This window comes from Macrotis lagotis, chromosome 4 (genome assembly GCF_037893015.1).
Source record: "Macrotis lagotis isolate mMagLag1 chromosome 4, bilby.v1.9.chrom.fasta, whole genome shotgun sequence".
In the NCBI taxonomy this organism is placed as follows: domain Eukaryota; kingdom Metazoa; phylum Chordata; class Mammalia; order Peramelemorphia; family Peramelidae; genus Macrotis; species Macrotis lagotis.
The window spans coordinates 276,170,442-276,195,732 of NC_133661.1; the positions used below are offsets into that span (position 1 = coordinate 276,170,442).

At 36.2% G+C, this 25,291-nt stretch overlaps 1 long non-coding RNA gene across 1 annotated transcript in view; it reads right to left on the reverse strand.

Annotated features, from left to right (window-relative positions):
• Positions 1–17,686: 17,686 nt before the first annotated feature.
• LOC141520423 (uncharacterized) overlaps positions 17,687–25,291 on the reverse strand; it is an 81,954-nt gene continuing 74,349 nt past the window's right edge. Inside the window, exon 3 of the long non-coding RNA XR_012477617.1 lies at positions 17,687–17,895. This is a non-coding gene — a long non-coding RNA (uncharacterized LOC141520423). The remainder of the gene's footprint in view (positions 17,896–25,291) is intronic.

Here is a 25,291-nt window from a genome sequence, read left to right on the forward strand (position 1 = left end):
ACTTTCTCCTTTTCTTCCATTCTTTATTCTACCTCCAAAGTATATCTTGCTTCCCACTTAAAATTTCATCAACCTTGTCCAGATCAAACCTTACCTGGACTATTGTAATAACCTACTAATTAGTCTCCCCTCAACTAGACTCTGGAATCTTCAGTCCCTCCATCATACAACTTAAACAGTGTTATTCCTAAAGCACAGGTCTGACCATGCTGTTTTCCTCATAGTAATGTTTAAGTAGATTCCTATTTTCTATAGGTCTAGAATAAAATATGCACTTCCCTAATATTTAAAGCCATTCACAATTTGCTTCCAGTTTACATTGCTGGGTATCTTATTCCCTTTGTGCACTCTAAAGTCTGGTCTAATTAACTTGTTTCTTCAGACCCAACATTCCATCTCTTCTCTTTGCCTTTACACAAATGACTTCTCATGCCTAAGATGTTATCCTCACCACTGTTTCAAGATGTTCCTAGCTTTCTTAAAGATCAGTTCAAGTACCTCCTTCTTTATGATACCCTTCTTGAGTTTCCCCCCCCTTCCCATTCACCAGTGGAGGGAAGCATGGATGTGTCCTTGCTCCCATGTTTTTTAACATGATGTTTTCAGTCATGTTATTAAACACCTTCACTGAAGATGAACAATGCCTCAAGGTCAGCTACTGCACTGATGGCAAATTCTTTAACTTGAAAAGGCTACATCCGAAGACCAAAGTAGAGGGACTGTTAGTGCATGGTCTTCTGTTTGCAGATGATCTCAATGCAGCCTCTGAAGTTGAGATGCAGCAAAGTATGGATCAATTCTCTCCTGCTAGTGCTCATTTTGACCTAAGAATGAAGACCAAGAAACCCCAGGCTCTCCATCAGCCAGCATCACACCATCCATATGTGGAACCATCGATTGCATTAAATGGAGAAGTTTTGAGTAACTTGGACCAGTACACTTCCCTTGGTAGTGTCCTTTCCAGGGAGGCACACATTGATATTGAGGTTGACACTGGCATTGCCAGAGCTAGCTCAGTATCTGGGAGGCTCTGAAAGAAAGTGTGGGAGAGAAGAGATATTAGACTGACCACCAAACTAAAAGTCTACAGAGTCCTTGTGTTGATGATCTCAATGCTATATGCCTGTGAAACCTGGACAGTCTACCAGTGCCATGTCTGGAAACTGAATCCCTTCTATTTAAATTGTCTGAGGAAGTTTCTGAAGATCACTTGGAAGGAGAAGATACTAGACAAAGGGGTCAGAAGAAGTAGTACTGTATCACCCTGAAGGTCTCTCTTAAGAACTTTAGAATTGATTGTACAGCATGGGAGACTTTGGCACAAGACCACCCAGCATGATGTGCCCTCATAAGTGAGGGGGCTGCACTCTATGAGGTAGGCAGAATTGAAGCAGTTGCCAGGAAATGTGACATCTGTAAGTTTAGAGTAAGTACCCTAGGTGTTCACATGAAGTTGAACACACTGTAATTTCTCTCAAACATTTCACTTTGGTGTTCTTTGATAACAAAGAACCAACCAACCATTTCTATCCCCCATTCAACCCTCCTGCACTACACCCTTGCCCTCGATTGCCCTTCATTTGTTTTATATATGTTAACCATCAGGGAAAGTACATGAGTGAGTTTAGAACTTTTGAAATTCACTGAAAGGATCCTGGTCCTGGCAGTATCACTATGGTAACCACAGCATATACAGTTTAAGACATCTCTCTAGATCTCAGCACAGGTATGAAGCCCTCATATTCCTCATTTCTAGGGCTAGGTTTTTGAACTACCGTATGTGGAAAAGTCCAAAGCCTCTCAAAGTGAAGCATTAACTTTTCTACACAGTATTACTTTCAGTTTTCTTGCGGTATCTGTGAAAAGTCTGTAGGGGAGGAGAGAACTCACCTAGTACTCTATTTTTTCTCTCTTATTCTCTGCCTTGAACTCTTCCCCTAGCCCAGTCTTGCTGAATAAAATTGTCTACCATCTACAAAAGGGCAAATTCTTTTGTACATATGTACATACAAATATACAAATGTACATACAAATACATACAATAATCAAGTGGAAATAAGTATAAATGGTCATTAAGATTAATGTTAAGTATAGATATATGTGTGTATTTGTATGTATATTGCTTATGTAGGTTTGTCCACATGGGTTTGTCTAAACTCATAAGAAGATATGGATAAATATTCTGGAGTTTTGTCCACACTTCTCCAAGGGAAAATTGACTCTTGTCTGGGAGGAAGCAAAAGATTAGGGGTATATGACTGACCACTGATTTCTTCAGAGAATGGGTGCCAAATTAAAATTATATCTCTTTGCCTCTCCCCTCAAAAAAAAAACCCTGCTAGTCTAGGGGAAGTTATTGTTAAATTCAATCCACTTTCCTTGTTGCTATCGTTTATGACAAAGAAATATCCCAAACATATCAAAACTTAACTCTCACTTCACAAAATGTTAGTTACAGAGAAGACCATCGCAAATAGTGATAAGCAAATAAGCACATTTATCCAAGTATTTTGTAAATGGATCAAAGAAGGTATATAGATCAAAATATACCAGATAATACAGAAAATGAATGAGCTTTCCCACTGAGAACAAGATATTTCAATTAAGAGTTCTTGATGTCACCCAAGAAGAAATTCCCTCAAGTCTCTAGGAAGGCAAGTTAAAAAATCAGGAATGTATTGACCCACTACTATATCTACCACTACATAAAACTTTTTTTTCTCTTCTTTCTCTCTGCTTTCTGAAGACTTTATAACAACATATGTCTCCTCTTTTTTTAATTGATATCTAATTTTTACAGATATGTTATGAAAGTTTTTCAACATTTATCCATATGAATATGTATATTTTAAGTTACAAAATTTCCTTCCACTCTCCCTGCCCAACCCCCTCCTTTCAGCAACAGTCAGGTTATCATTGTACATTCATATTTTTGATAAGTATGTTTACAGATTAGTCAATTTCTGTATGAGAAATTAGGATTAAGGGAAAGAGATACATAAGAGATATTTTTTATAAAGTGTTCATCAGATTCTGAAGGGTTCTTTTAAAAAATTTTTTGGCTCTGTTTTGTTTTGTTTGTTTTCCTTCCTCTGGATGGAGATTGCACTGTCCATATTTGGTCTAATATGGTTGTCCTAGCACTCTGATCTGAAGAGAGGAGCTACTTCTTCAAGGTTGATCATCTCACAATGTTTTTGTTAATGTGTACATTGTTCTTTTGGTTGTACTCCCTTTGCTCAGCATCAGATCCTGTAACTCATTTCATGCTTCTCTAGAGTCTGACCATTTGTGGTTTCTTATAGAACAATAATATTTCATAGTATTCATATACCACACCTTGTTTAACCATTTCCCAATTGATGGGCAGCCCCTTAATTTCCAAGGTTTTGCTCCTACCAAAAGAGCTGCTATGAATAATTTGGAACATGTTATACTTTTTTCCATTTTTAAATGATTTCTTCTGGATATAGACTTAGAATTGGAATGGCTGGATAAAAGGATATGAACATTTTTATTGCTCTTTGGGTATAGTTCCTTACTGCTCTCCAAAATGGTTGGATCAGTTCATAGCTCTACTAACTATGCATTAATGTCCCAATTTCCCCAACCTCTCCAATACTGTTCATTTCCCCTTTTTCTTATTTTAGTCAATCTGATAGGTATAAGGTGATACCTAAGAATTGTTTTAATTTGCATTTCTCTAATCAATAATGATTTGGAGGATGTTTTCATATGATTATACATAGCTTTAATTTCTTCATTTGAAAACTGTATATCCATATCTTTTGATCATTTATTATTTGGGGAATGACTTGTAACCTTATAAATTTAATGCAATTCTCCATGTATTTTATAAATAAGACCTTTATCAGAACACCTAGATGTGAAGAATATTTTGAGCTTTCTGATTTTTTTCTGATTTTGTTAACATTGATTATATTCGTGCAAGGCATTTTTAATTTAATATACTCAAAATCATTCATTTTGCAGTTTATAATGTTCTCTATTTCTTGTTTGGTCATAAATTTGACACCTTTCTATAGATAAGCTAGAATATTTCTTGGTCTACTAATTTATCTCTGGTGTCACCCTTTATGTCTAAATCCTGTACTCATTTTGATTTTATTTTGTTTTAGGGTGTGAGATGTGGGTCTATGCCTAGCTTTTGCCATACTATTTTACAATTTTCCAACAATTTTTGTCAAATAGTGAGTTCTTATCCCAGAAGCTAATGTGTTTGGTTTTGTAAAACAGTAGATTACTTTATCCCTTTACTACTGTAAACCTATCCTAATCCACTCAATCCATTACTTTATTTTTTTGATGACTTCCACTTTATAGTATAATTTTAAATCTGATAGAGTTAGGCCACCTTCCTTTACTCTTTTTTCATCAGTTCCCTTGTTATTCTTGACCTTTTGTTGCTCCAGATTAATTTTGTTACTATTTTTTCTAACTTGGTAAAACAGTTATTTGGTAGTTTGACTGGGCAGTTTGTAATTTTGTAAATATTCATCCATTTCACTTAGATTATCCAATTTGTTGGCATCTTGTTCAGCAAACATCTCCACATTATTATTTTAATTTCCTTCTTATTGGTGGTTAGTGCACCTTTTTGTTTTTGATACTGGTAATTTGGTTAACTTGTTTCTTTTTTAAAATCAGATTAATCAAAGGTTTATCTATTTTATTGACTTTTTCATAAAAGCAAATCTTAGTCTTATTTATTTTTATTATTGCTTTCAATTTTAATCTCTCTCTTAGTTTACAGAATTTCTAATTTAGTATTTAATTGGGATTTTTAATCTATTCTTTTTCTAGCTTTTTTAGTTGCATGCCCAATTCATTGATCTCTTCTTTCTATATTTTATTTATATAGGCATTTAGAGATATAAAGCTTCCCCTCAAAACTGCTTTGGCTGCATCTCATAAATTTTGGTATGATATCTCATTAGTATCATTTTCTTGGATATAATCATTGATTATTTTTATTATTTGTTGTTTATCCATCCATTATTTAAAGTGTTAGTTTCTAAAGAGTTTTTGTTTATCTTTCCATGATCCTTTATTTTAATTGCATCATGGTATGAGAATTGTGCATTTTTTATTTCTGCCTTTCTGCATTTGATTATAAGGTTTTAATGCTGAATGCATGGTCAATTTTTCTATAGCTGCCATGTACTGCTGAGAAAAAGGTATATTCTTTTCTATTGCCATTAGGTTTTCTCTAGAGGTCTGTCATATTTAAGTTTTCTAAGATTTCATTCACCTTCTTAACTCCCCTCTTCTTTATTTGTTATATGTACTTAGATTTATCTAGTTCTGAGAGAGGAAGCTTAAGGTCCCCCACTGTAAAAGTTTTGCTATCTGTGTCTCCTTGTAATTTACTCAGCTTTTCCTCTAGGAATTTGGATGATATGCTAGGTACATACATGGTTAGTAATGATATAGCTTCATTACCAGTGGTGGCTTTTGAAAAGATTTGGTTTCCTTCTTTATCCCTTTTAATGAGATCAATTTTTGCTTTTTACTTTATCTGAGAGCAGGATCTCTGCCCCTGATTTTCTTACTTCAGTTGAAGCATAATATATTTTGCTCCATCCTTTTACCTTTACCTTGTGTGTATTTCTCTACTTCAAATGTGTTTCACAGTAAACAAATAATGTAGGATTCTGTTTTTTTTAAATCCACTATGCTATCCACTTCTGTTTTATGCAACAGTTCATCCCATTCACAATTACAGTTAAGATTACTAATTCTGTATTTTCCTCCATGCTCTTTTTCCATTTATATTTTTCTCTTTCCTTTCCTCTTATTTCTCCTCACCAAAGTTTAAATCCCTTTCTCTTTAACTTTTCTTTTAAATTTTCACTTTGTTTATTTTCATTTATACCTTCACCTTCCCTTTTATCAGTCCCTGCTTCCCTTATCTTTCCCCTCCCCACTCCCTTCCCTCTAATAGGAAATATTTTCAGACCCAAGTGGAAATGTATCTTATTTCTTCTCTGGGTTAAATCTATTGAATACAATTTATTCAATGTTCACACCCTCTCTTCTTTCTCTCTAAAATTATAAATCTTTGTGCCTCTTTACCTGGTGTTATATATATATATATATATATATATATATATATATATATATATATATCACTCAAGTACTATTAATCAGGTATCATCAATCATGACTTGATTTAATTGATTGCTTGGTAAGCTAAAAGTGTTATTAAAGTACCATTACAGATTGCTTGATTGCTTGACTGTTTGATACGCAAAATTACCTCAGAATTATTAAGTACCATTCCCTCTTCTGTCTTTAGAAGTACACTTTTCATGAGTCTTGAATTACAACAAATTATAATCATTTTTTACCTTACTCCTTTTCAAGCACCCTCCAAGCACACAGAATCATCATGAGTCAAAGTATTAACCACAATCAAATCATGTAGTGAACTATTTGAACCCCTCCCCCAAGCCTATTTTCTCCCACACTTTACCCCCACCCAGCCAGAATACTTAACTCCTTGTTAAATAAAGTAAGGATTAGTCCAATCCTGATTTAATTAACTATAAGAATCTCCAAGGTCTCTAAGTACTGGGAGGCTCTGAAGGTTTCACTTGAGAACTTTACAAATGATTGTGAGCTGTGGAGACAGACTCAGTACCACGCAATTTATGATGCCCTTATCAGAGAAAGTGCTAAGCTTTGTCAGCAGAAAAGAATTAAAGTGGGTCAAAGGATATTGAAACACTTAAGTTTAGATTTAACTGCCCTGCTTTTCATCAGGGCTTTTTGTCTCAAACATAGTGATGTTATCTTGGGCCTCTTCAATGAAGATACAAGACCCAACTATATCCATATCCTTTAAGTCCATTATCTTCAATTATATTTGACTTTTTAATTATGCTAAGAGAAGTAAAATTCTCAAGAGTTAGAAGTGATATATCTTCCCTTTTAGGATTGTATACAATTTGATGGTCTTTACTAACATTTGTTTTGTTTTGTTTTGTTGTTTTTCCTTCCCCTTTTCATTTACCTTTTTATTCATCTCTTGAGTTATGTATTTGGCAATTGAATTCTTTATTCAGTTCTGGTCTTTATGTCAGGAAATTCTGAAAGTCCTCTATTTCATTGAAAATCCCTATTTTCCCTTGATATTATATACTGAATGTTGCAGGATAATAAATTCTTGCTTGCAGTCCCAGGTTCTTTGCACTCTGATATATCGTATTTCAAGTCCTGTAGTCTTTCAGTGCTGAGGTTGATAGGTCCTATGTGAATCTGATTGTGTTTCCTTTCTCATCAAATTGTTTCCTTTTTGTGGTTTACAGTAATTTCTTTGTTATTTGAGAGTTTTTGAATTTGACTATAACAGCCCTTATAGTTTTTATCCTGGGGTCTCTTTCTTGAGGGGTGCTCTGTATTCTTTCAGTGGTTATATTGTCATCTTGTTCTAGCAGATTTAGACAGTTTTCCTTGATAATTTCCTGCAGGATGTTTTCTAGGTTCTTTTTTTGATCTAGGTTTTTCTTGTAGTGCAAAGATTCATAGATTATCTCTTCCGGATCTATTTTCCAGGTTATTTGTTTATGCTGAAAGGTACCTTATGTTTTCTTTAATTTTTTTCATCCTTGTTATTTTGTTTGATGGAATCTTGTAATCTCATAAATTCATTGGTTTCTATTTGTTCAATTCTAATTTTTAAGCTTTTATGTTCTTCAATTACCTTTTGTGGTTCCTTTTTAAAGGTACTGAATTTTCTGGACAATTTTTCATAATTTTCTTTTTTGTCAATTTAATATTTATGATCATTTTGTTCAAACAATTTTTATACATTAATAAAATATTTTTTGTTTAAGAGTAAATCAAATACATCCTCCCCCCAAAATTATAGACTCACTTGAGCAATAAAGGGGAGAGAAAAAAAAAATAAAATTAAAATTAATAATAATAATAATAATAATGATTGTAGGTATGGCCAGGTGGCACAGTGGACGGAGCACCAGCCCTGGAGCCAGGAGCACCCAAGCCCATATCTGGCCCCGTACACCCAACAATCACGCAGCTGTGTGACATGCAAGCCATCCCAACCCCACAGCCCTGCATAAATCAAAAAAGGAAAAAACAAGACCTAAAATAAAAAAATTAATAATAGTAGGGGTGGCTGGGTGGTAGACAGAGCACTGGCCCTTGAACCAGGAGTACCTGGGTCCAAATCTGGCCTCAGACACCCAACAATCACCTGCTATGCAGCCCCAGGCAGGCCACCCAGCCCCATTTGCTGTGCACCCTCCCCAAATAATAATAATAATAATAATAATAATAATAATAATAATAATAATAATGTGCTTCAGTTTGTGTTCCAACACCACCAATTCTGTTGAGGGTGGATCACATTCTTTATGATAAGTCCATGGCAAAATTTACTTCCATATTTTTCCACCATTGCCACTGCTGATCGCAACTCCCTCCTTGTGTAACTCTCCACTACCATGTACTATATTTTCTCTCTCCTTTCACTCTGACTCTGCTGTAGGGTAGCTGAGTGGCACAGCAGACAGATCTCCAGCCCGGGGGCCAAGAGGCCCCCAGCCCCCATACCACCCATTAGGCACAGCATCCACCCAGCCCTATGGGCCTGGACAGGCCATCCAATCCCAACCCCTTGTAAGATGTAAAAAAGAAAATGCATTATATCTGACCATTCTCCCCCCATGGTCCATCCTCTCCTCCTTCATTCACATCCCCATCCCTTCCCCCTGTACTCCCCCCTCTTTCTTTCATACTCCAGATGTCTATACCCCATTGAGTATATATGCTGTTTCCTCTCCTAGCCACCTCTGATGAGAGTGAAGATTCCCTCATTACCCCTTGCCTTCCTGCCTTCCATATCATTGCAATAACTCGTTGTAATAAAGAAAAAGCTTATTATTTGAAATATATTGGCCTATTCCCCCTCTCCTTTTTCTTTCTCCCATTACATTTCCCTTTTTTCTGTTGACTCTATTTTTATACCATATTTTATCTTCAAATTCAGCTTTCTCCTGTGCTTCATCTATAAAACCTCCTTCTACCTGCTCTATTAATTGAGAAGGTTCATATGAGTATTATCAGTGTCACTTTTCTATACAGGAATATATGCAGTTCATCATCATTAAGTCCCTCATGTTTTTCCCTTCTCCTCCAAGCTCTTTGCTTCTTCACCTGAGTCCTGTATTTGAAGATCAAACCTTCTGTTCAGCTCTGGCCATTCCAACAGGAACATTTGAAATTCCCCTGGTTCATTGAAAGTCCATCCTTTTCCCTGGAAGAGGAAGTTCAGCTTTGCTGGGTAGTTCATTCTCGGTTGCATTCTAAGCTCTTTTGCCTTCTGGTATATTATATTCCAAGCCCTATGAGCTTTTAATGTAGTTGCTGCTAAGTCCTGTGAGATCCTGACTGCAGCTCCATGGTATTTGAATTGTGTCCTGGCTGCTTTTAATATGTTCTCTTTGACTTGGGAGTTCTGAAACTTGGGTATAATATTCCTGGGAGTTGGTTTCTTGGGATCTCCTTCTCTGGGGGAATCTGTGGGTTCTCTCCATTTCTCATTTTGCCCTCTGCTTCTAGGATATCAGGACAATTTTCCTGTAGTAATTCTTTGAAAATGATGTCAAGACTCTTTTCCTGATCATGACTTTCAGTTATTACAATAATTTTTAAATTATCTTTCCTACAACTGTTTTCCTTATCAGTTGCTTTTTCAATGAGATGTTTTACATTTTCTTCTAATTTTTCATACTTTTGGTTTTGAAGTATTGAGTCCTGATTTTTAGTAAATTCATCAATCTCCCTGAGTTCTATTCTTTGTCTGAAGGATATGTTTTCCTCAGAGAACTTTCTTATCTCTTTTTCCATCTGGCCCATTTTGCTTTTCAAATCATCCTTCTCCTCAATAACTTTTTAAACTGTTTTATCCATTTCACCTAAGCTGGTTTTTAGTATGCTATTTTCTTCAGCCTTTTTTTGGATTTCCTTGACTACGCTGCTGACTTCATTTTCATGTTTTTCCTGCATCTCTCAGTTTTTCTTCTAACTCCCTCATTTGATTTTTCAAAGTCTTTTTTTGAGCTCTGTCATACATAGCCTGAGCCCAATTTCTGTTTTTCTTGGAGTCTTTAGATGCAGGAGCTTGTGCTTCCTCATCTTCACACTGAGTGCTTTGATCCTTCTTGGGCTCACAGGCAAAATATTTTTCAATGGTGTTCCTCTTGGTTCTCTGCTTGCTCATTTTCCCAGCCTTAGCCTGTTTTGGGGGTGCTTCCTGAGCTTTTGGAACACACCCACAAGGATCCTAGTGTGTGAGGCTCTGTCCTCCCTCCTGGTCTGTGAACAACCATATGTGCCCCCTCTTCCATGGGGCTGATGTGGGGGAGGCTCCTGCTGTTCTATGGAGGGGCCTAGGCTGTGATCAGGATCTGAATGTGTTCAGAACCACATGACAGAGTCCTGTTCCAGTGGTAGAGTTCTGCAGTCTCTCTTCACTCCCCTCCTTAGGTTCAATGGGCTCATGCCCTGGGGGCTACTGCTTACCAGCTCTGCCTGCTTCTGTTTCCTGGATCTGGACAGCTTTGGCCACGCTGCTCACTGTGTGCCCTGAGGGCTGGGCTTCAAGTGCTCCCTCTGGCAGAGGTCCCCCTCTGTTCCCCCAATCTGTGTCTGGTGCTCCCTGTGGCGTAGGTCAGGAAACTCCCCCGCTGCTGTGAGCCTCTGCTCCCAGTGCCCTGGGACTGCCTCTGGGAGGTTGAAGTTCTTTTGCTCTGGTGGGCCACCCCTCTAACAGGCCGCCCCTCCAGCCCCGAGGAGCAGAGCCTTTCTGTTCTTTTCCAGGTTACCTTGAGTAGGAGAACTGCCTCCCTGGGTCCCTTTGTGGGTTCTGTCTCTCAAAAATTTACTTAGAATCCTTAGTTTTGAAGATTTATGAGAGAGTGCTTAAGACGTGATCCGCTCTTGTTGCCATCTTCTTTCATAATTTTCTTGCATGATTCATTTCTTTTTCCATTTTTCTTCTTCCTCTCTTCTTTGTTTTTAAATTTTTTTAAGTTCTTTAATGAGCTTATGGATTGGAGTCCAATTCATAGACTCTTTTAAGACTTCCCCCTTGAGTGATTTTTTCACTGATTTCTTCTTCTTATATGGTGTTGTTATCATTTTTTATCAGTAAAATGTTTTTCTATAGAGAGTGGTCTTCTAGCTTTTTTGCTCATCTTTGTTATTTTAACTCTGCTCTTGGGGTAGGGAGAGACTCAGAGCAGGCAGACCAACCAGGTGGTAATTGCAGTATTCTAGCTGTGAGATGATGAGGGTCTACATTAAGATGGTAGCAGTATCAGATAAGAGAAAATAGCATATTTGAAAACGGTTACAAAGATGAAAATTGGCAGTCCTTCACACTAAGCTGAATATGGGGGTTTGAGAGAGAATGGGGGGAGGGCACCTAGGTTGTGAGTTGGGGGACTGGGAGACTGTGGTACCCTTGACAGTAATAGGGAAGTTTAGAAAGGGGACAAAGTTTTAGGGAAAAGATAAATTAGTTCAATTTTTGGATATGTTGAATTTAAGGTATCTGCTGGACATCTAATAGATGGTTGAAACAATAAGCTAATTTATGTCTGTAAGGTAGTTAGAGATTTAAGATTACAGGACAGTTTGGGATCAGGATAAATAGATTTGAGAATCACTGTCATAGAAATGACATTAATTACTTTTTATTATGCTATTAATATCCTTAGGAGTTAATGAGATCATCATATGAAGTAATATAGAGGAGAAGAGAAAAGGGTGCAAGATAGAGTCCTATGGAAAACCCAAGATCAGAGGACATGAGTTGGAGAAGGATCCAGTAAAAGAAAATGAAGAGTTGTCTTATAGGTTAGGAGGAGAATCAGGAGAGAGTAATATATACTGAAAACCTAGAGAGAAGAAACTATCAGGGAGAGAGTGAATAACAGTATCAAAGGCTGGAAAAGAGGTCAAAGAAAATAAGAATCCTTAGGATGAAGGAAGGATAAGGATAAGGAATTCTTATATTTGAGGTGAAGAGGAACCTATTCAATTGACTGTGGAGTCAAGAGCAGGATGTATTCAAAGGGCATTAATCAGCCAAAGAGAGCTATAGTGTTTCTGTTTTCCAGCCTGTCTGCAATTCCAGAAAGAAAACAAGTTGCTGGGGGTCTCCAGGTGAGGCAGAGACTTTCAGTCTTTTCTCTTTAAGAGGCAGCCTGAAGCCAATTTTGCCACAATTTCTACATCTAAGGTGCCAATTGATTTCTGGTTTCCGGTAAAGGAGCTTAGATATGGCTGTCATCCTGTGAGTTTCCAAAGATCATGAAAACAAACCACCAGAAGTCTGGAAAGTGGAGTTGAAGCCACATTTTGCCAGATAGGAGTGCTGTGCTAAGTGACCTTGGCTGGATAGGGCTAAGATTTGGACTCACTCAGTGGCTATGCTGTATTTAAAAGTGAACAATGAACCAGTTCCCTATGTTTACTGATTGATGGTTTCTTCTCAGCTACCTGAAATGGCTTTACCATAGTCTCACCACTCCTTTTAGAATCTCTTTTTAGGTCAAGGGCAGGAGCACATTACTGGAACAAGGGTAGTGATGAATAAACCACAAACAGCTGGTAAGTCCCCTAGTTGAGGTTTGTGTAGCCATGGCCTTTTAAGGAGGATCAAAAGACTAATGTCATTTATATTTTGTACAAACTTATATGGGCATGAGATGTTTCTCCCTCCTTTTGGGGGAGTCATTTTCTAGAAGGCAGAAATTGTTTGGTTTTTGACTTTGTATTTGTATTGTAATGTCAATAAACATTACAGATATATACAATGTGCCTGTCACTCTGCTAAGCACTGGGGACACATAGAAAGGCAAAAGACAGTCCTTGCTCTTAAGGAAATCACAATCAATTTCTATTCCCTGAAATCTAGCACAAAAGATGATTAATAAATGATTGTTTGCTGGCTTGTCTTATTGATTGAAATGGGTTTCACTCTTTCAAGTTATGAAGGAGTGTAAACTTTTGGGGTTTTGTCAGTTAACATGTTGCCTATTAATTTATCTGCTGCCATAGCTACAACTATCTCTTATCCATAATACATTCTGCTTCATTCTGTCAGGTGATGCATTCATTTCTTTGTTCATATTTTCATATTGGAAAAGATTAAGAAATCCCAACTGTATCTCTTATACCTGAAGGGATGAACTTTATGGAGATAAACATTTTCTATCCAAAATGTCAAAATTGCTAAGCTGTATATAACTCTGTGTGTGTTTAAACTGTTAAATAGTTGGGTTCCTTTTATCTACACATTGGGGCAAATCACTTCAATTTTTGTACCTCAGTTTCCTTACCTCTAAAATTAGAAGGACTGAATAGGATCAGTTTGGGGACTTCTCAAAAATCTCATGTGCCCTATGTAGGGGAGCCTTGTACATTTCAGTTAATGGCACTTTCCAAAAAGGGGTCTTCACCTCCCTAATGTAGACTATTCCCAACAAATTAGCACCTGAGAACACCAATGCATGGAACTTCCCCCTCCAAAGAGTATTATCATTAACTTTACAAGTGCTCAGCTTAATGACATATTTTTTTAAATGAACACAAATGGGCATAGAAAGGACTTGTGTTTGAGTCACAGACAGCAAAAAATAAAACCAAACAAAAAAAACACACAAAAAACAAACAAACAAAAAATCCATCCCTTTCCAATGGGGCCCTGAATTTCCACAGGTAACAGTCCTCTACAGACTTGGGGCAATTAGCTGAATTCAAATCCAGCTTCAGAACAATACCTTGCTATATGACCCTGGGCAAATCACTTAATCCTTTACTTCAGTTTCCTCTTCTATAAAATGACCTGAAGAAGGAAATCACCCCAGGATCTTTGCCATGAAAATTCTGGTGTTATGAAGAGTTGGACCAACTGAAAGGACTCAACAACAATAGCAACTACAGCCTTATCTTGATACAGTCCATTTCTTCTTGAATAATCCATTCACCTTCTCCCTTTCCTCCAGTGAAAAACCTAGAATTCACTAGCTATTAATCAATAAACAAGCATCTATTAAGTACTTACTAAGTGCCAAACATTGATAAGTTTTGTGAACAAAAACACAAAATTAAATAGCCTCTGCCTTCATTATTTTAAGGTGAGGTCATATGTGAGTGTATATATACACATATGCATATACACATATATGTAGATAGATACATATGCATGAATGATATGATTGACAAATGCAGGGTAATGGCATTGCAATGTGGCAAACTCCCAAGAGTTGCCACCCCCATGGTATCCATTCTTGAGGTTAACTTTCCCTACTAATCCCTGCTGGGGAAACCACCAGATTCATAGGGTATAAGGTTTCCCTTTTCCTGGTGTGACTATTCCATTGTTGGACTATGCTTATCACAGTAAGTGCTTAGTAAATAAATGTTTGTTTACTTAATTTGCCTCCATTACTACTCCCTGTTTATTCCACTGTATGTGACAATGTAAAACAATGTAAAAACATTTCTAATTATGTCTCTGAGGACATCCTTCTATGTGGAGGATGGCTGAAAAGGTTAAAAATAGACAAGAAGAAAATTAGGAACAATTGCAATGGTTAGGTAAGAGGTCTTCACCTCTTTAAACTTTAAAAGCAACTTTAAAAGCAACTGCACTTCTAAGACCTGCATAACGCTGTGACTTACAGAATTGCATTGAATTAAGGTACTAACAAGGGATGTGGAAGCAGAATCCTGGACTTGTATTGGTGGTGTATTAGTCGTGTTTCTAGAAACAGTGACATCACTGCAAAAATCTTCAGGGACTCTAGGTATTACTAAGAGGAAGAAACTGTGAACAAAAGGTATTCCCAAACCACTCCTTGATGGAACAATAGAAAATGCCTGATTTACTTGCAAAGTGTCATCCTAGCATTGTGAGCAATCTCAAATAGGTTACTGTGTTCTGCTAACCATATCTAGACTTTGGACTTCTCTTTCCCTTGTACTACCCCCCATCCCCACTCATCTTTCATCTCTGTAGCATTCCCAATTTATTCCTTGTCTTCTCAACACCATTGCAATAGTATCAATTGACCAACCAGAAGAGCATAGTTGTAAGATGTGCCTGGGTTTCCATGATCTTTTTCTCCCTTTGAATATGTGTGTAATAATTTTTTAAAAATTCTTAGCCAAATTAGGAAGATGCAAAGCAGTAAATTAATTATTCAATAGGAACAATTTCCAGGCTTGCTTCTTGATATATAGAAGCTATGTCCCCTATTGTTCCTTAACCTGCTCTTTCTTGTCCTTCTTCATGAAGTTTCTTTCTGTCTCTGATTCTGTCTCTCTATGTCTCTGTCTCTCTGTTCTCTTTGTCTCTTTCTATCCATCCATCCATCCATCCATCTAGTCATCCATCTCTCTATCTCTATCCATCCATCATCTATCTATCTATCTATCTATATATCTACTATATCATCATCTTTCTTTGTCTCTGACTCTCCAACACAATGTGACTTTATACCACATTACTGCTATGAATCAATTTGGTCCCACTATTCTGGTTTCCTACCATGTGGGTCTCTCCCTTCAACATTCCATTTTCCTCTTACTACTGGCTCTGTCCTTCCCATCCACTCCAGGAAACCATCAACATCCTTCCAAATCAGCTCTTGCTTACAGATGATCATCTGTTCCATAGATAATCATTGTCACTTTCTGGGTGTTGACTCTTCATAACTATTGTTGATTGTCTGCTAACTGTTCTCTTCTTCAGGAAGAAGTTACAGCTCTTTAAAGATAAGATATGCAGGACAACATCATTTCACAACATTTAGTTTATGTTTATGTCTTTCATACAAATTCAGAGCCAAAAATATCACTAAACCAAAGGTTTTACTTTCTTCTTCAAGGTTAAAATGAAGATAATAATAGCAGCTACCTTCCAAGGTTATTGTGAGGATTAAATGAGTTAATGCATTTGTAAAGCACTTGGTACAGTATCTGGTTCATAGTAGGAGCTTAATAAATTACTTCCTCCTTCAGAGTAATTTTCAAAATGAATAAAATAAAATATATAGTATTATATTAATTATATTAGGATACAGTTATAAAAATTAAAAATAAATTCACAGACTCCCAGGTATAGAACCTCTCCATTAAACCATTGACCAATTCTTTCTATTCCTTCACTTAGATCCTACCACCTTGTCCTCAGGGAAAAGGTTCTCTTTAGGTGGCTATGGGGAATGCTCCTTAAGTAAGCATCAATCCCAAACCCTGGTTCTCATTTCTAGATAAGATAAGGCAATTTGATTCTATTTATCTCTTCCCTTTCCCAGTGTTCAGGCACCATTCCCCTATTCTTAGTTCATATTAAGTGTAAGTAAATGCTGGTGACTTCACTATTACTCCCTACCTATCCCACCAAATTTAACCCAAGTGAAAATATGCTAAATTATGACTCTGGGGACAGCATAGAAGAGTGACAACATTTACTAAAAAGACAATAAAATTATCATATTATATAAGGAATGTATATACTACATAAGCATTATAGACTATGTCCTATTCAATATTTTCGCAACTTGGAAAAGACTTCTTTCCTATTCACCTTTCCATTTATAGGCATCTGCTATGCTAGATAGGGTTAGGACACACAAATTTTCTTGAGGCAGAGAGAAACATCCAGAAAGCTCAGTGAAGAAAGGAGAAAACTCTGTCTACTATTTGGGGCAGCACATATATTGCTTACAAAGATTCATGACAGCTGCTCCATTGATGCTTCACCCATCCAGCTACATAGAAGACACTGATATTTGAAAGACCTGGGGTTGAAATTTATCACAAACACTTGCTAACTGTGTGATCTTGAGCAAATCATCTACCTTTTTCAGACTCAATTTCTTTAACTATAAAATGCTGATAAAAATAGCATCTACTTTGCAAGGTTATTGTGAGAATCAAATAAGAAAACACATAGAATACCTTGTAAAGCTCAAATTGCCATCTAAATGTTGAATACTAGATTATTCTAATCTCTTAACCAGACCACCAGGGATTATAGATGGGAAGAATTAGTTCATTAAACTCTTGTACTTCAGTGAACTTCAACTTTAACCTGGCAATTTTCTGCTGTTATAAACTCACTACCATATGACTTTCCAACCCTTGTTCTGTGAACTGATATCAAATCCGTAACTCTTGAAAGGTCACAGAATACCTTATTGTTCACTATTTTGAGGTCCCTTCCCAGGTGGGCACTTTCCTATGTGAGTTACACTTTCAGATGTAAATTCCTATAGGCAGAGATTAGTGCATAGTGTTTGGCCCATATTAGACATTAAAAAGTATTTTCATTCATTATTTCTTTCAAAAATATTGCCAATTCTCTTGTATTCCTTTTTCAGAGATGCCAGAGGACTTTATCAGCGAAAAGTAAATGGTAAAAAGCCCTCTTCCTCACCCTAACTATGGTGGGAGGGTACCTTTGTAGTTTCTTTGCCTGTTTCCACCAAAATGCCCAGGACCTGACTAACCACCTGATATAAACTTTCTTTTCCAAGGGCTTTATAGACATTTAATCTTCCTAATCCTTACCATTGTATCATGATGAGGAAGCAGCTGATGAGTATTTCCAACTGTTTTAACAAATAGAAAACGTATTCCCTCTGCCACAGTAGGAATGCACAAAGCCATATTTGGTGGTTATTAATTTGGCAGTAAGCCAGGGATAAAACCCAGAAGTCCTTGTTCCCCAGGTGTTCTTCTCCAACCACTAGATTTTCATTCCTCTTCAGCTAGAATATACTTCCTATGGCAACCCCCCTTGGTACTTTCAAGTCATATTTTCCAACCCTGCAAAGAAAAATTTAAATGCCTTCAAATCTCTGTCTTTAAACCTATGTTCATTAAAACTGTAACATTTTAATCTTTTTTATATTATTTTGTTTCTTGATTTATCCTGCCTCTTTCCAAATGGAGCCAAGTGACTTTCAATTATCATTCTCTAGGTTGAGATGTGTTTATGTTTATGGCAAGGGACTTTGATACAGCTGTTATTCATATTGTGGTTTTCATATTCTCTCAGAATTTCTTTACCTACATAACACAACTTAAAATCTACTGTACAATCTTTATATTCTGGGTCTCATTTGCTTTCAGACTATAGGGTCTTAATATCCAATGTGTCACCTGGCTGATGAATGTGTTATTCATAGGTGCACCTGTTCCCAAGCAAGAAAACCAAATAAAGATTAATTCATTTTTTAAAAATGGAAAACCCACAGTTCTGATTTGTAATCCTGCTGCCCCTTCCATTCTTAACTATATCTGCAACCTCAATCAGAAACTAATTGAATTGGATTGCGCTGCATTTCTCAATTGACTTGACAGCAGTACTTGTTCTGAGGCATTTTTGTTACAGAGAACTGACTTTTCCTTTAAGTTGCTGCATTGGTGTCCTATTCCTGGATTACCTCATCCTGATGACACATAGCTGATGGACTGTACTTTCAAATTACTGTGAGTTGGTTATTTTCCTTTTGTGTGGGAGGCAAGGTCCAGATGTAAGGGAATACTGGGATTGTTGAATGCACTTAATGTTGATATAAAAAATTTTCAGAGTTTGGAAAAAACATTTCCTGTGGGTATCTTGTCAATACCCATTATACTGACAATGTTTGACATTAAAAGCAATTGGTTTTGTATCTGAAATCCATCTCCTTCACTTGGGTCATCTTCAGGAGGTCTTTTAGCCCAAAATTAATTTTAAATCTTAGCTATTGCTTAAGCTTGGTCTCACTTGGAGTATATCAACTGAATCTGGGCTTGAATACCAGGTCAGTATACAGGATATTTTTTTTTCAGATAGAATATGTTGGCAACTTTCTCAGAATGAATGGACTGCCATTTTTAGTGGGCCTCCAAATTCTCTATACTAAGGAGAGCCAGAACCATAAGTTGTATAAAAAAACAGGGATTTTGCACAAGGCATCAACATCTAAGGATCCCCACTCTCTCCCTACTGCACAATTGTTCTGCAGTTCTCTGCTTACCTGCAATCTTATAGAGCACAACTACCCCTTGGATGACTCCACTCTTGAGACTCATTTTCCTTCCCAATTTCTGTCAAGGGAAGGGTCAGACTCCCTGGAGGATGAATTGATACCTTTCATGGTATGACGACTATACCAAGGATCAGATTATGCTTAGTTGATAGTAAGTACAAGTAAATGATGTTGACTTCACTATTACTCCCTACCTATCCCACCAAATTTAACCCAAGTGAAAATATGCTAAATTATGACTCTGAGGACAGCATAGAAGAGTGACAACATTTACTAAAAAGACAATAAAATTATCAGATTATATAAGGAATGTACATACTATATAAGTATGATATACCATTTCATATTATATATCATAATATAAACATAAATACTATATACTATAACCATATATATATCAATTATAACATTATATAAATGCTATATAATATAATAGAAATACTATAAATATTTTAAGTAATTTAAACACTTATCTGCATAGCAAAGAAGACTTTGAAAGGATGATTCTTCTACCTGTCCTCTACCTCCCTCCCATACATTAAAAGTTATTTAGATATAAAGTAATATTGAAACGTTGACCTTTCAGATCTTTCTGATTAAGTTCCCAGGATTTAAAATTATCCACTAAGTGACATATTCTTGGAAATTTGTCCACTAGAAGTACAAAATGGATTTTTTGAATCCATAGACAAGGATATTTGCCAATGACACGGACATTGTACGTTTCTAGCAGATAGTCTTTTGCTCAATGGCTAGAGGCACCATTTTGTTTCTAATACAAAGCATATAGAGATAATTAATCTATTCTTTCAGGTAAAGAGAGGTTTTCTAGAATAGAAGTGAAACAAAACAAGAATAAACTTCTCAACTTCAATACTATATCACATGATTATAAAGATGATGGTGAACTCCAGATAAAACAAACAAACAACACTTTCAGCTCTACATAGGCATGTTCATTTCTTTTATTTTTCTCTTTTTTAATTTCATTTCTTTATACTGTTAGACCTATCAGAAATTATATGATCAGATCAATAGATTCTGAAAAAGCTTTTGACAAAATACAGCACCCATTCCTACTAAAAACACGGAGAGTGCAGGAAAAAATGGACTGTTTATTAGAATAATAAACAGTGTCTATCTGAAACCATCAACAAGCATTATATTCAATGGGTAAAAGTTAGAGGCATTCCCAATAAGATCAGGAGTGAAACAAGGATGCCCATCATCACCACTACTATTCAATATCATATTAGAAATGTTAGCTTCATAAATTAGAGAAGAAAAACAAATTGAAGGAATTAGAATTAGGAAGGAAGAAAGAAAAATCTCACTCTTTGAAGATGACATGATGGTATACCTAGAGAATCTCAAGAAATCAGCCAAAAAACTCCTGGAAACAATTAGCAATTTTAGCAGAGTTGCAGGATATAAAATAAGCCCTCATAAACCCTCAACTTCTCTATATATGGCTAGCAAGATACAGCAGGAAGAGCTAGAAAGAGAAATCCCTATCAAAGTAATCTCAGACAAGATAAAATACTTGGGAGTCTATTTGCCAAGGCAGACTCAGAAAATTTTTGAAAACAATTACTAAACACTTCTCACACAAATTAAATCATATTTAAATAACTGGGCAAATATCCACTGCTCAGGGATAGGTAGAATTAATATAATGAAAATGACAATTCTACCAAAACTAAACTACCTGTTTAGTGCCCTGCCAATCAAAATTCCAAAAAATTACTTTAATGCATTAGAAAGAGTTGTAAGTAAATTCATATGGAGAAAAAAAAGTCAAGAATTTCCAGGGATTCAATGAAAAAAAGTGTAAAAGAAGGTAGTTTAGCCCTACCTGATCTAAAATTATATTATAAAGCATCAGTCATCAAAATTATCTTGTATTGTCTAAGTAATAGAGTGGTGGACCAGTGGAATAGACTAGGTTCAATAGCAGGAAATGATTATAGTAATCTGCTGTTTGATAAACCCAAAGAGTCCAGTCATTGGGATAAAAACTCCCTCTTTGATAAAAACTGCTGGGAAAATTGGAAGTTAGTATGGAAGAAACAGAGATCAGAGCAATACCTCACACCCTATATCAAAGATAAGCTCCAAATGGATACAGGATTTAGACATTAAAAAAATACTATAAGCAAATTAGAAGATCAAGGACTAGTTTGCCTGTCAGATCTATGGAAAGGGAAGCAGTTTATGACTAAGAAGAGATGGAGAACATAACTAAAAACAAGCTAGATGATTTCAATTACATTAAATTAAAAAGCTTTTGCACAGATAAAACCACTGTAACCAAGATCAAAAGAAATGTAGTAAACTGAGACACTATCTTTACAACTGATGTTTCTGACAAAGGACTCATTTCTACAATATACAGAGAACTGAGTCATATTTTTTTTAAAAAAAGCCATTCCCCAACTGACAAATGGTCAAAGGATATGCAAAGGCAATTTACAGATAAGGAGATCAAAGCAATCCATAGTCATATGAGAAATGCAAATTAAAGCATCTCTGAGGTACCACCTCACACCTCTCAGCCTAGCCAATATGACCAGAAAGGATAATAATCATTATTGGAAGGGTTGTGGGAAATCTGAGACACTATTACATTGTTGCTGGAGCTGTGAACTCATCCAAACTTTCTGGAGAGCAGTCTGGAACTATGCCCAGGGGGCAACCAAAATGCGCATACCCTTTGATCCAGCAATACTACTACTGAAGAGAGGATGAAAAAGGGTAAAAATATCACTTGTACAAAAATATTCATAGCAGCCCTGGTTGTGGTGGCAAAGAATTGGAAATCAAGTAAATTTCCTTCAATTGGGGAATGGCTTAGCAAACAGTGGTATATGTATGTCATGGAACGCTATTATTCTTTTTTTGTTTGTTTTGTTTTTATATTTTTTAAATTTATTTATTAAAGATATTATTTGAATTTTACAATTTCCCCCCAATCTTACTTCCCTTCCCCCACCCCCCAGACAGAAAGCAATCTGTAAGTCTTTACTTTGTTTCCATGTTGTACATTAATCCAAATTGAGTGTGATGAGAGAAATCATATCCTTAAGGAAGAGACAAGAAGTTTAAGAGGTAACAAGATCAGACAATAAGATATCTGTTTTTTTCAAAATTAAAGGGGAATAGTCCTTGAACTTTGTTCAAACTCCATGGTTCCTTATCTAGATACAGATGACACTCTGCAGAGAGCCCAAAATTGTTCCCAATTGTTGCACTGATGGAATGAGAGAGTCCTTTGGGGTTGAACATGACCCCCATATTACTGTTAGGGTATACAGTGTTTTTATGGTTCTGCTCATTTCACGCAGCATAAATTCCTGCAGATCCCTCCAGGCTTCCATGAAATCCCATCCCTCCTGTTTTCTAATAGAACAATATTGTTCCATGACATACATATACCAGTTTGCTAAGCCATTCCCCAGTGGAAGAACATTTACTTGATTTCCAATTCTTTGCCACCACAAATAGGGCTGCTATAAATATTTTTGTACAAGTGATGTTTTTACCCCTTTTCATCATTTCTTCAGGGTATAGATCCAGTAGTGCTATTGCTGGGTCAAAGGGTATGCACATTTTGGTTGCCCTTTGGGCATAGTTCCAAATAGCTCTCCAGAAAGGTTGGATGAGTTCACAGCTCCACCAACAGTGTAATAGTGTTCCAGATTTCCCACAACCCTTCCAATAATGATCATTATCCTTTCTGGTCATATTGGCCAATCTGAGAGGTGTGAGGTGGTACCTCAGAGAATATTTAATTTGCATTTCTCTAATAATTAATGATTTAGAGCAATTTTTCATATGGCTATGGATTGCTTTGATCCCCTCATCTGTAAATTGCCTTTGCATATCCTTTGACCATTTGTCAATTGGGGAATGGCTTTTTGTTTTAAAAATATGACTCAGTTCTCTGTATATTGTAGAAATGAGTCCTTTGTCAGAATCATTAGTTATAAAGATTGTTTCCCAATTTGCTACATTTCTTTTGATCTTGGTTACAGTGGTTTTATCTGTGCAAAAGCTTTTTTAATTTAATGCAATCAAAATCATCTAGTTGGTTTTTGGTTATGTTCTCCAACTCTTACTGAGTCATAAACTGCTCCCCTTTCCATAGATCTGACAGATAAACTAGTCCTTGATCTTCCAATTTGCTTATAGTATTGTTTTTTTATGTCTAAATCCTGTAATCATTTGGATCTTATCTTGGTAAAGGGTGTTAGGTGTTGGTCTAATCTAAGTTTCTTCCATACTTACTTCCCATTATCCTAGCAGTTTTTATCAAAGAGGCAGTTTTTATCCCAATAGCTGGACTCTTTTGGTTTATCAAGCAGCAGTTTACTATAATCGTCTCCTGCTTTTGCACCTAGTCTATTCCATTGGTCCACCACTCTATTTCTTAGCCAATACCAAACAGTTTTGATGACTGATGCTTTATAATATAATTTTAGATCAGGTAGGGCTAAGCCACCTTCTATTGAACTTTTTTTTCATTAAGTTCCTGGAAATTCTTGACTTTTTATTTCTCCAAATGAATTTAGTTACAATTTTTTTCTAACTCATTAAAGTAATGTTTTGGAATTTTGATTGGTAGGGCACTAAACAGGTAATTTAGTTTTGGGAGAATTGTCATTTTTATTACATTAGCTCTACCTCTCCATGAGCAGTTGATATTTGACCAGTTATTTAAAAGTGATTTAATTTGTGTGAGAAGGGTTTTATAGTTGTTTTCAAAAATTTACTGAGTCTGTCTTGGCAAATAGACTCACAGGTATTTTGTCTTGTCTGAGATTACTTTGAATGTGATTTCTCTTTCTAACTCTTCCTGCTGTATCTTGCTAGACATACATAGAGAAGTTGAGAATTTATGAGGGTTTATTTTATAACCTGCAACTTTGCTAAAATTGCTAATTGTTTATAGTAGGTTTTTGGATGATTTCTTGGGATTCTCTAGGTTGACTATCATGTCATCTTCAAAGAGTGAGAGTTTTATCTCTTCCTTCCCAATTCTAATTCCTTCAATTTCTTTTTCTTCTCTAATTGCTGAAGCTAACATTTCTAATACAATATTGAATAGTAGTTGTGATAATGGACACCCTTGTTTCACCCCTGATCTTATTGGGAATACCTCTAGCCTCTCCCCATTTAATATAATGCTTGTTGTTGGTTTCAGATAGATACTGCTAATTATTCTAAGGAACAGTCCATTTATTCCTACACTCTCTAGTGTTTTTAGTGGGAATGGATGCTGTAGGAACACTATTATTCTATTAGAAACCAGGAGAATTCAGGGAAGCCTGGAGGGATTTGCATGAACTAATGCTGAGTGAGATGAACAGAACCAGAAAAACATTGTACACCCTAACAGCAGCCTGCAGGCAATGATCAACTTTGATGGACTCACTCATTCCATCAGTGCAACAATCAGAGATAATTTGGGGCTCTCTCTGCAATGGAGAATACCATCTGTATCCAGAGAAACAACTGTGGAGTTTTAACAAAAACCAAGGACTATTACCTTAAATTTAGGGAAAAAAACTGATATCTCATTGTCTGATCATAAGATCTTATATCTTATATCTTATCTCTTATACTTTATGTTTATTCCTTAAGCATATGATTTCTTTCTCATCACACTCAATTTGGATCAGTGTACTACATGAAACAATGTAAAGACTGGCAAATTGCCTTCTGTGGGGGTGGGGTGGGGGAGGGAAGTAAGATTAGGGGAAAAATTGTAAACCTTAAAATAAATAGACTCCTTAATTTAAAAAAAATATTAAAGGCAATGGGCTGAACTGATTTGCCCAAAATCACACAGCTACTCAATTATTAAGAGTCTGAGTGCATATTTGAACTCAGGTCCTCCTGATTCCAGGATCAGTGCTCTATCCACTGCTTCACCTATTTGTCCCCAGTTTTATTTCAAAGAAAACATTTGACCAGGTCCAATAGTATCTAGCAAGGGTTTCTTCCAAAAGAGGTCAGTGGCATAGTTTAATCCTTACAGGTTATGGAGAGATATTCTGAAAATATTTAGGGCCTAGGGAGAGGACAAAGTGATTGTTTTGGTGAAGAGACCTGGAATCAAAACAAATGATCTGTTTCCTTAATAAACCAAAGCATAGAAAATGAAAGCAGGAACGACCAAGGGG